Source organism: Corythoichthys intestinalis, chromosome 5 (genome assembly GCF_030265065.1).
Source record: "Corythoichthys intestinalis isolate RoL2023-P3 chromosome 5, ASM3026506v1, whole genome shotgun sequence".
NCBI lineage: Eukaryota > Metazoa > Chordata > Actinopteri > Syngnathiformes > Syngnathidae > Corythoichthys > Corythoichthys intestinalis.
Genome location: NC_080399.1, coordinates 38,648,322 through 38,661,106, shown reverse-complemented (window position 1 = coordinate 38,661,106; position 12,785 = coordinate 38,648,322). Strand labels below are relative to the sequence as shown.

Below are 12,785 nucleotides of genomic sequence, written 5' to 3'. Positions count from 1 at the left end.
TTCAAATTTGCATTTATATGGTTCCGTCTCCATTCGAACAATGTTGCAATTCCACGTGAAAACAACGTAGTATTCATGCCAGTCCTTAGGCGGCAGTGCAGATTTACAAGGTGACAGCCCATGATGCACTTTCACTCTAATAACCGCCTCAACCTGGAAGACAACATACCCGCCCACTCCAAGCAATGGCATTTTTCTTTTGCTCCAAAAGGCACAAAAATGGAAACATTCAACATATTTAAATTAAAAATATTATTAAAAACAGTCAATTAAAGCCAACATTCCGTCATATTTGCTGTTTTTAATGTTTATTTTTTAATGTTCAGCACGCCCAATGTGACGTTTGCGAATGCTGACGTTATCGGCACCGAAGCTTTCCATTGATATGGATACGGAGCAAGCCCCCTCAAGCCCCTACAATCAAATCCTTCAACTTTGGAGCCTGGATTAAATGGTTTGCTTCCTCGTCATCCGTTTTCGCCGACACCATATAAAGGCGAGGCCATTGCGCAACACAGTCATTGCGTCTTGGTAAACTGTAACTGTACATGTGTAACATGTAAAATGCAGTGTATCACAAAAGTGAGTAAACCCCTCGCTTTTCTGCAGATATTTAAGTATATCTTTTCATGGGACAACATTGACAAAATGACCCTTTGACACAATGAAAAGTACTCTGTGTGCAGCTTATATAATAGAGTTAATTTATTTTCCCCTCAAAATATAGCCATTAACTCATTTACTCCCAAAAACGCATAAATACGTTCTATTTTTAATTGTTTCAGTGTCCCAAAAACGTATTTATACGTCTTTTACGTTTTTTTTTTTCACAAGAGACATCTCTAGGTTCTGATGCAAACATCGCTCCAAAGCACAATGCTGAAATTCATTTTACAACAATAAAACTGGCCACTGGAGGGCAGTAGCGCATTTGGTAAGACCCGCAACCCGATTCAACGGAACGAATGGCCGGGCCACATGGCTGGGCCGCCGGCGGAGGACGACCGAATGGACGACCAGGATGCTAGGTGCGGGAAGTCCGAGCAGGACGATCGGGAAGACGTCCAGGACGCCAGGCAACGAACGACCAAGTGCGACGACCAAGAGGACATCCAGGATACCAGGCGGCGGACAACCGAGCAGAACAACCGGGAGGACGCCCGGGATGCCAGGCGCTGGACAACCGAGCAGAACAACCGGGACCACCAGTGCAGCGGACGATGCCGTTGAGTCCGTGCTGCTCGCCGAGCAGAGCCCGCACCGCCGTGCTCGGCCGCTCGCGTCCCTCGCACCCTCCAGTGTCCCGCGACTCAGCCGGAAACGCGCACGGCCAAACCAGTTCCTCCCCAGGAACACAAGTTCCCCAGGCGAACCCCGCCATGAGGCAGTGGTCACAAAAGAAAGAAGACTCAAAAAAATCCATCTTGATGAGACACTACAGACGGTGACGAGGGAAAAGCCCACCCAGTTCGCCGAGACAGCCTCTGCGGCCACAACAGCGCCATCTCCCAGCTCAACAGTCCAGCAAATAAATTGTTACTTTGCTATCAAAAGCTCTATTTGTCTTGTTGTTTATGTTATTTTGTAAAAGGAAAATATTATTCAGATGTTTGGGATCTGACATAAGCAAAAAATAGCTGTGTTAAAGTCAAAGTTATGTTTGAAATGTATGCTTTTACAAAAAGCTCAATTTCTCTGTTTTTTCATCAGAAATTTGAAAATTGCTCAAACTAAGCTATTTTCTAATGCTGATTTCTACAGAATGGAAAAAGATATGAACTAACTTTTTTCCTGCTGAAAAAAAGAGAGTCTAATCTTTCTTTTGGTGGGTTCCAAGTTTATATAGCAATAGACCAGAATTTTCTATGGGCCTTGCAAAATCAGTCAAAATCCAGTAAAACGGCCGGAAGCGGGCTTTCTTGTGTACCGTCTTCAGAAGAGGCTTTCTCCTGGGGTGACAGCCATGCACACCAGTTATATGTAGAGTGCGGCATATGGTCTGAGCACTAACAGGCTGACCGCCTGCCTCTTCAATCTCTGCAGCAATGCTGACAGCACTCTTGCGACGACCTTTCTAAGAAAGCATTTGGATTTGGCTTAGCACGTGCGCTCAGCTTCTTTGGATGACCAACCCGAGGCCTGTTCTAGTGGACCCTGCTCTTTTAAAATGCTGGATTATCTTAGCCACTGTGCTGCTGCTCAGTTTCTGGGTGTTGGGAATCTTCTTGTAGCCTTGGCCATCTTCATGTAGCGCAACAATACGTCTTTTAAGATCCTCACAGAGTTATTTGCCATGTAGTGCCATGTTGGAACTTTCAGTGACCAGTATGAGAGAGTGTAAAAGCTGCACTACAAATTTGAACACACCTGCTCCCTATGCACACCTGGACCTAGTAAAACTAATGAGTCACATGACATTTTGGAGGGAAAATGACAAGCAGTACTCAATTTGGACATTTAGGGATGTATTTATTTACTAAGGGGTGTACTCACTTTTGTTGCCAGGGATTTATATATTAATGGCTATATTTTGAGGGGAAAATAAATGAACTCTATTATATAAGATGCACACAGACTACTTTTCATTGTGTCAAAGTGTCATTTTGTCAGTGTTGTCCCAGGAAAAGATATACTTAAATATCGGCAGAAATTCGAGGGGTGTACTCACTTTTGTGATACACTGTACCTACCTACTTTTTCATTTGAATCTGTATCACAACCTATCATGATACACAAATACAAATGTACACAGTAGATACAGTGTCATTCTAAGCAATCTCTGCATGAATGAAGGCACAGATCCAAAGATTCTCTCATCAACCTCCATTTAGACAACAAGGCGCCCTGATGGAATATTAAGTGCAGAAACAAGTCCTTATTCTTAATGGTGTTGATATATTGGCAAGTCCTTAGCAAGTCTCCTTTTTAAAATGCACCCATCTCTGCAGTCGCTGTCTTGAGGAAACTGAATAGCAGCGATCTCTTCAATAACTTGGCATAAAGGCCCGTAGCCTGGAAACAAACTTACCTTTGTTGTGTTGGTAATTAATCTCCCTCAGTGATCAACTTGTGAATGGGGAGCCTCATTCTAAATATCCTTATTGTCTGGTTGCCTTAGATTCTCACTTTTAAGTGATCAGATGAGCTTGTAAATGTGGGACAAGGAGGTCAACACATGTGAGCTCAAATGAATAAACAAACCCAACCACAATGAATGCCACTCGATGCTATGCACAACACAAGCTCATTGAAATATGTACTGCTTTACATGCTTTCGAGTGTATGGGTGTCAGACACTTGCAGTTCCTGTTTGGGAGGTCCGCTGGTTCTGGCAAACAGTGTCTGGTCTTATCTCTTGTGTTTTATGTTCCTAGCAAGCCGAGGGTACAAGCAGCCCTTTGTGGCCCAGAGGTGGCTGGTCTCGGTCCAGACGGATCCATGCAGCTGTTCGCCATTGTTGGACTTACATATGTGCAAGGGATACATGTGTGTATGTGTGCCCAGGCGCGTGAATGGGAGTACAAGTAAATGTTTCTGTTAGGGTAGGTTAAGACAAAAAAAAACAAAAAACAAAGTATTTGGAATGTTTGGTTTCTGTTCCGTTTTTGTTACTAAATGTTATTATTCAGTTTAGTCTTGGTTCACAATTGAAAATAAACACCCCAAATTTTCCTGCCAAAAGCCATCCGGCCTCTATATTTCTTGTTGCCAGTAGCGGACGTCTGTCGGTGGAACGTAAAACTTTCATTATTGTGTGGCACTTTCATTTACAACATGGTCCCTTTTGTTTATCGTGGAGAGTCTCTTGTTCTGAGTAGCTTTGAATAGTCGGACATGGTGGAGGTGAATGTGAGTGTTTAATGCGATGCTGTGTCTCAACTACAGCTCGGTATTTTAACCCAATTCATGGCGCTATTCTCCCTCGACCGCCTTTCCTCCACCTGAACCCTGGTGACGCCAATGATCCCCTCAGTGGACGTTTACTGCTTGGTAACACAAAGTGTATTGTGCGTGTGACCCATTAAGAACTCCTAAAAGGAGCCATCGGCGAAGCCTGCACAAAGCCACGTGCTGTGTTAGCAGTTGAGTGAGGGGAGGTCAAGAATGTGGCCCTCAGACCCGGCTTCTGGTTATTCAGTCTTACAGAGGGATATACTGACCAGTAAATACTAAGTTTGTTTTGTTTTAATTTGACAAAACATCGGTGAAAAACGACTTACATTTGCCATTGCAGATCTAAATTAATGAAAGATCATTTGGGAGTTGAGTACTAAGATAAAACGTAAATTTAGCAGGTCACTACTCACATTCGCTACTGTTGCTTATACATCAGCAGATATGCAAACGGCAGTCACAGCGCTGTTTTACGTTAGTGCAGACACAACCTATCTTTTACCACTATGTCACACTGTTTAAAATACTCCAACTATAAAAGAATCCTGAAAAGCAACACGCATCTCCTCGTTCTCACAACCACATAATTTCTTACAAGCCAAAACCAGATAAAAATCCTGTTTGCTGAAAATACTGTGACAATTTTTTAAGGTTCCTCTTAAACAAACATGGCATGCCTGAAAAAAGTAGTTTGACACAAAAGTAGGAAACTGGCAAGAATAAAGGAGAGTACTTATAATTAGAGGTTAAAGGCAAAGATAGATCACCCTGTTCGCCATGGTTATTGATAAAACCCTCCACCTCTTGCTTTCGAGCTACTGGCGCAGTACATTGTATTTATGAAGACATTTAACTCATTGGCTGCCATTGACAGCAATAGACATTTAATACATTTTTAACCGTAAAGACTGATTAACTGAAGAATGATCAGTGTTGTGAATAACGCCGTTATAAATAACGCCAACGGCGTTATTTTTTTCTGAAACGAGGTAATTAACTAATTATTTTTTCCGCCGCTACAACACCGTTACCTTTACTGACGGTCAAAAGCGGTGCGTTACTTACTTTGAATAAATTGAAGAAACTACCAGCCGTAGCGAGTCTACGCTGCTCAGTTTATTTGTTATCCAAGACTTGGGGTGCGTTCAGGTTCATGGCAATGAAAATAGTAAATACGCATAGCCTACCTTTGCAAGAACGATGGAGTTGCCGTTTGATAGGGTCATAATGTGCAGGTCCTGCACCCATCCGCAGCAAAACGGTTCGTAGCTTTGTAGCGATTTGTAATTTCGGAATCGCTGATGAGTTTAGTAACATACACCAAACAATAAATACAGCAGAATGTCCATTTCGCGTAATTGTAGAAGCCCGTCGACATCTTTACTCCATTTGTCTTCGGCTTGCTCGTAAGGGTCAACATTGTTCAAATTCTTAAGTTTGATCACATATTTGTTCTTCGCCTTAGTAACAAGTTTGTCTCTTTATCGAATTGGCAAGTTAAAGTTTAATGTCCTGCGAGCCAGACCTGCTTCCAATATGGCTGCGTTGTTGTCAAATCTTACGTGATCCCCCATTCTGTGACGTAAACGCTCGAGCCTAATAGCGCACGTACTTCAGAGCCGGTGTTTTCACACACAAAACGGAACAGCGCGTGCAGCAAACACACACGCAAAACAGATGCAGAGGGATATGATGGCAGAGCATTCAGAGGAAAATTTGTCCTTTACGAGGCGGAGATATAAACACTATTTCAAGTTGGTCGAAATTAAAGGAAAGAACGTGCATGTAAAGTGTAATTTATGTCCCGGGGCAAAGCTTTTGTCGACATCTGTGGTAAGCAATTCAAATCTGTTTATTTTTGTTGCACTTCAGGTGTAGGATAAATCTGTTGTTGGTGAGGTGCAATAAATATTACAAGGTTCTTTAACACAACTACCTGTCTGTTTTTCTCTATTCAACTGACTCGAATACTGCTCAGAAAATTTCTAATTCTTTGACATACAACAACTTCTTTTTAAAGTAACGGAAATAGTTACTTTCCCTGCTAAGTAGTTACTTTTACTATAGAGTAATTCAGTTACTAACTCAGTTACTTTTTGGAAGAAGTATTGAGTAACTATAACTAATTACCTTTTTTAAAGTAACGTGCCCAACACTGAGAATTATAAATTAGTGTTTATCATCATCTTAATGTTGAATGGAGATTTCTTTTCCCATATCAAATCTTATATAAGAGTAGATCATCCATCCATTTCCTACGCCACTTATCATTCTCTTTCTGGAGGTGCTTGATCTCATTTAGGGCAAAAAGGCAGACTACACCTTGATCTGGGCGCCAGTCGGTCACAGTGAATATTTCGAGAAGCACAACCATTCAGACTTTTCCCAAATGACAACTAAATATACCACAACCCGATTGGTGAATCTACACATTGTTCCCATATGTTTCCCTGCGCCAATAAGACCCATTTGTTTTACCTGTTTAAGATTCTTTGACATGTAAAAACAAGCTGCTTCTTCAGCAGCCAGCACCATCCTTCTCTCACTCACATATTTGAAGTGCATCTCCTGAGTCAACCTCTGACCTCTATGACCGTGTCACTTCCTTCTCCAGTGGTGCGCTACCCAAGAGGGGGGGTCATGCTAGATGGACCGAAAGGTTAGCGGGCTGAGCTGTCAACACAGTTTTCACCGGCTAGTTGGGGATTTGGGTGGGACGCGCAGGGACACTGTGTGGGGTCACAACACATCTGATGGATTGCTTTTGTCACAATAGACTCTATAGTCTTTGCTCAAGTTCGTCCCATCCCTCAGCTCCCAACGTGAACGCAAAAGGTTTTCTTTTCTCTCACTTTGTACAGCTCACCTGGTCATTCATGTCAGATATTAACATTCACATTTATTGCTGTTCTTTTTTTCCACAGCAGGACTTGTGACTGCATGAAAAATGTTTTTTATGTAGCTTTTGAAATTAAATGTTGAAGTTAAAAGGCTGGACAGAAATTCACAATTGTGCTATCAGATCGCTTGATAGTTGAAGCACCTGAAATGCCCCCATTGCTGCTTTCACGTTATTACAGTTCTGTCTTGAGCTTTTCATGCGCAAAGATATCATGCTGCTTTTCACAGGACAATAGTTCCTATTTTGTTAACATGACGGCTCACTTTTCTGTAAAAAGGCCCCCCCACCACACACCCCTTGTCTTTGAATATCTGGAACTACTGTCAACAGCCTGTTTGCGCTTTTTCATTCGTCATTCTTTGTGTTCTCTGTCATTTGAACGAACATGGCTGTGCAAGCAAAGGGCAAACAGGTTCCTAAGAGAAACTGAAGTCTGCCATGAAACATATTTCGAAGATCAGACTGAGGTTTAAAAGATGGACAAGCCCAATCTGATTTCTTAGGAACTAAAGAATTACTCACAAGGCAGAATGTTGACTTGGGTTCTCAAATCAAAGTGACTAACAGAATGAGAAGATTAGGAAATTAGAATAGACTATGATTCTACCTATGCCTTTCTTCTCTTTGTTGTTACCCACCTGGATGAAAATTCAGTCTTAACATCACACATGATTTTCCAAAACACCAGTAAAAAATGCATGCAGCTGCTTTTTTCTTCTTTTCATTCAGAACTGAAGTGATGAGTCTAACATTGTTGGCAATAGGAGCTTCCTCTAAAGCATTATGCAGCTCTCTGTGTGGCCTTTTCCTGCAGCTGCTACCTTTCCAGGACATGACATGAACATGAAAGCTGCTCATACATTGTTTGAACACTTTATGGAAATGGAAACGCAATATAGTCAATATTACCACGGAAAATCCTATCTAATTGGTATTAGCATAAGGCATTAATGAAATGATCAGGTGAAGTATTCGTTTTATAACGTCAGGCGGCTCCTGCCAAAAGCTCAGGTTTCAAAGATAAGGTTAGAGAATGGAAAATGTTCAAAGTGCATTCGGTCCATGCAGAATCTTAAATACTCACCGTCTGCACTTCATTTATCTGATCCCATTTCCTGTCTTGTGCAGACGGAGGGATTGAATGCTGCTTCTTGCTTTTACAAGACTAGCTTATTTGAATGTTTTCCTGGGGAAACAGCATAAACAAGATTTTTGTTTGAGCAAGCCTAAATTCACTCAGATGTAGAATATTTTGTTAGAACATGGAACACCATCCCCCCAACACACACACAATTTTCTATCAATAACCCATACAAACATAAAGTAATGCTTCTTGAGAATCAGAACCTCAAAAGCATTTTTTGTAATATTTTTCAATGTCACTGAAGTACACAGAGTGTTAAACTGATATTGTCTGTGTGTTGCAACTAGTTGAAACGTCATCCCTTTATATTGTTTATTCTCATCTCCACCTCTGTCTTCATTCACACCAAGCTGTGTTTTGTGACTTTTAGGAATCTGACCCTATCAAAAGGAAATGTTCAGGATTTGCCTCAGGAGATCTCAGGTAGGATGAATTACATTTGTGATGAGGGCTGACCTCAAATGTCAATTAACAGCATTCTTGACAAGCCCCGTCACATACTAGGTTTATTGTAGATTATAAAACACTGATTTGAGATGTGTTTCTATTAAATCTGCATTGTTGCCTTTCAATGCGTTTTTTTTTTTTTTTTCTTAATTTTGCTTTTAAGGCAACAGTTGTGGTGCTTATTCTGAACACTGCATTGAGGTGTGTGTTTTAACTCTTGGGAGATAGAGGTTTACTTTGACAAGCTGCAGGTGTGTACATCCATCATGCATCGTGACCTTGTTAGATTCTTCTTTTTATGTTTTTTTTTTTTTTTTTTTTTTAATCACCGTGATAGTGTATGATAACACGACTTTATGCAATGGAAGCCTTAAATGTTGGATTCCTATAAACAGAGCTGTCCCAGTCACAGAGGAGTTTTTATTCTTGACAAAAGTACAGTGATGATGAAGTGCTTCATCTCTCAGGGTGACTCAACAGTCTATATGTTCATTAGCAACAGAAGAGAGCTGGCAAAAAGTTCTTTTCATTTGAATACTTGAGTTTCATTTTTTCAAAGAGCGCGTCATGGAATTATAGATTATGTACTTTTCCAGAGAAGCCTACAAAAACAAGCTAGTAAACTCAGTGGGGGGAAAAATCAGTTTGGCTAAGAGTTGTTTTCAAGTAATTTGTTATGATGATGTTTATATGGAAGTATTAATAGCTGAATAGAACTCTTACATCCTCGTGATTATTATCTCTACATAAGAACTCATCCTGATTTGTTTAATTTTGCCACATGATCCTAACAGTGTTATAACAAAAGCTGCACGACATTTATGTTATCATTATAAATATTAATAGTTCAATCCTATTGCAATTTCTCCCGTGATGAGCTGATTTAGCCTAGGCCCCTGTTTTTCATGTTCATGTTGTAGCACCAAACAGAGGAAACATCTGCTTTACTGCCGTTCTAACTGCTCCTGATCCACACAAACGCACACGCATAAACATACACATGCACACAGATTCTGCCTGTCTTCCTCCCATCCTCATCCTGTCTCAACTACCAAGCCCTTCTTAGCATTTTGCAACACAGACATATGTCATTCCGTAATCCTTCCACCCCCTGTTCAAAACAATATACAGTATTTCAATATGTTGAACAACGTCCAATATGATGAAAACGGTGCAATCATACTTCATAAAACATTGTTCCACCCATGCAATATCTTAGTTTACATAAGGTCGCGAGGCTCTCACTCATGAACTCAACCACTTATCACAGGGCGCCTAATTCAACATTGCCACAAAACCTTTAGGCCAATAGTTTTATATGTTATAAAATAAGCTTTGGTGCACCATTCTCAGTGTGCCAGTTTGTTTCAGAGATCTAAAGATGTGATGTCTGTCATGTAATGAGGGAAAGTAAGACTGCTCTAAAAATACATAAAACAAGTACAAATATATCCTAATCCTATGTCCCAGATCATAATCAAAATAAAAATGAACATTGTTTTACCTTCAATTTAATTTAGATTCCTTTACAAATGTGTACAAGTTCTTTAAATAATAAAAGAAAAAAACTTTAATGAAAGTCATTCTAAGTTTCAATTCAACCAATATTGGCTTTGATTAGAACACACATATGTAACAGTTTTATGTTGATTGTGCTGTGTCACAGTATTTCTTTGCATCCAGATACATACTCTTTCTGGTCATAAATATCACATGCCAAAGATTCTCAATGGGGTTAAGGTCTGGACTCCATTGAGGTCAATTATGTGTAAAAAAAGATATCTCATGCTCTGTGGAACATTTTTTTCCTAGTCTGAACTCAATTAATTCAAGTATTGTCATTTTTTAATATGTTTCTGTATTATCCAAGAGGAAACCTATATCTTTGTTGAAAAACATGCAGATCTCAAATTTTGGACAATCAATTTTTTGAGCCCTGATGCGAAAAATAAAACGAAACCTAAATTTTAAAAATGCATTGCATATTAGCCAAGATGATTAAAACTATCCATATACTGAAATTTAATCCACGCTACAACTACTTTAGTCTTTATTGATTCATTTATCATTCATATATTTGTTGTTTTCCTGGCATACAGTACTGTACAATTGCCAAAGAACAGATTTAGACGTACGCTATTGTTCCGCAAAACATAATTGTTCGTGTAACGCGGAAAAACAGACTTCTCATGATAATATTTTGGTTAACTTTAAAGCCTTCTATAATGTACTTTCAATAATGACATTATTTGTTTGGATAGGATCTGTTAGGTATGCTTTCTGAGGCTTGTGACTGCATTTGTCTCCACAGTTGACAAAATAAATGTGCTCATCAACTTGAACAAGGAAGGCGTCTGGCTTCTGTGTCCTGCAGCAGAGCAGTGGCTTGCAGATTAGATTCTAGATCTTGATCATCAACAGAAAAAAAGTACAGTGCAGTTTGGGTCATCAAAGTAACATTTCAATTTGCAGATTCTGATTGGAGTTTTGTTTGCGCGTGTGGACAATAAATTCAAGAAGAGATAAATGAGATGTGTCACTGATGTGATGTTATCTGTGAATGGGCGGCAGTGTAAAGGCTGTTTAACACTTGTGGAAGTCCGATGTGAAAGAGTGCACGGCAACCCATTCATTGTGTATAAGGGATGGGGCTTCTCAGCAAAAGTGAGCAGTGGTGGCCATTTTGGACGGAGCAGCAAGTCTTGAGTGAGTTTTTGCCGAGGAGCTGGGCCCAAATAGAAACTTGTTCTTTTTTCACAGCGCTGTCGCACTGACGTCAACAATTCATCCAATAGCAAATGGGCAAGCGCACTGATATCTGTGCAATCAGGCTGTTTTGACAAACGGATACACGCAAATCACAGCCGACGAAACCTTAATAAATACGCTTTATTAAAGTTTTGCGAGCTCTGGGACACTCGAAAAATGACTCTCACACCTCTCCTTTGCTATAACCTAAATGATGAGTGTGTGTGCGTTTGTGTGGAAATTTAGGTCACAAATTGTTTTTTGTTTTTTTAATTTTAGTTTCTCTTTGAAACTAATAAAACTTTTTACACAGCTGTTATAATGCCCACTACTCCTTGAAATAGGAAAAGTATGTTTTCTTATGCTTGGGACTATAGTAAATATGCTTGCTGAAGTCCATCCGCTTTTCACCTGCTGACAGCGTCTCTGTCAGCCTATTTGGCTCCTCTTGTTTTGCACTTGCCGTAAGCCACTTTTCACACTGTGCTGCCATTAGTGTGAAACGGCCTTTAATCATTCTTTGTCCACCTTACCTTTATTTCTTTGTGGTATTTCACGAATGGAAAAACTAGAAACACAGTTTAAGGATCTAAACAAATTATGCCAGGACGTAGCCATTTAATGATCGCAGAGATCTGCAAGAAATAAATGAGGTCCAACGATATTTGTTGTTGCTGAGTTAGATAAAGCACAACATCAATAGGAGGGGAAAAAAACGTTCTTTTGGCGCCTTGTGGTCGTGTAATGATAATCCTTGTCACCAAAAGGGTCAAACTTAACCCTTGCAGCCATTATGGTGGGGAGGATCGATGACTTTTGTGCTTTCCCTGGGGCAGCAGAGCAAAATAGTTGCACTGGTATTAAAAGTAGTTCTCAGTTAAGTCAATTTGGAAACTGCTTGTGGCAACACAGCCTTTAAACAGGAAATTTTACAGCAAAACCAGGCCCAGATATGAAAAATATACAATAAAATATTCCATAATCCAAACCTGTTTGGAAATAATACTGGAGCATAGTTTTTATAGGCATTATTTTATCAATCTCACAGGTTGTCAGCGATAAATGAAAATTCAATTGGCATGATCATGTACGTTCTGTAATTTTCAGCGATGACATCCGCTAAGGGAAACGAATGTAGAAAGTCTGCCATGTGCATTACTGTATGAACTGTAAGTCACAAAATGCCAAACAATTTTCAGTGGATGCACGAGTATTGAAAACAATGATTTAGGGATATCAATGTATGGATTTTGGAAAAAGGATGCACTTACTGTAGATGAGGGTGGGTGAGATTTGTGCAGCAAACCCAGAGCAATTTTCGTGAACCTGGACCGGGGGCTGTGGTGATGCTAGGCTAAGAGGCAGGCAGGCAGGCAGGAAGGCAGGCAGGTAGACAAACAAAGCATTTCTCTCATCCATGACCATATCTTGAATATTGCTTGAATATTAAAAGTTTTTAGGCGTTACTAACCATCAATTTCTTCAATTTCTCTCTCATCACCGTTGTCGATCACGTCGTCTGCTGGAGGTTCTGCATCTGGCTCATACATGCTCATTAATATCGGAAAGATTTCCATCGTCGCCAGCATATATGTCATCCTCAAAACCATGTTCCACTACCATTTTCATCTGATTCAATTTCTGAATCAC

General features: G+C 40.1%; 1 protein-coding gene across 1 annotated transcript in view; it reads left to right on the top strand.

Annotated features, from left to right (window-relative positions):
- The first annotated feature begins 8,340 nt into the window (after window positions 1-8,340).
- ccnd2a (cyclin D2, a) overlaps window positions 8,341-12,785 on the top strand; it is a 118,894-nt gene continuing 114,449 nt past the window's right edge. The window contains exon 1 of the mRNA XM_057835656.1: window positions 8,341-8,363. The gene's annotated coding sequence lies outside the window, so the exon portion shown is untranslated. The remainder of the gene's footprint in view (window positions 8,364-12,785) is intronic.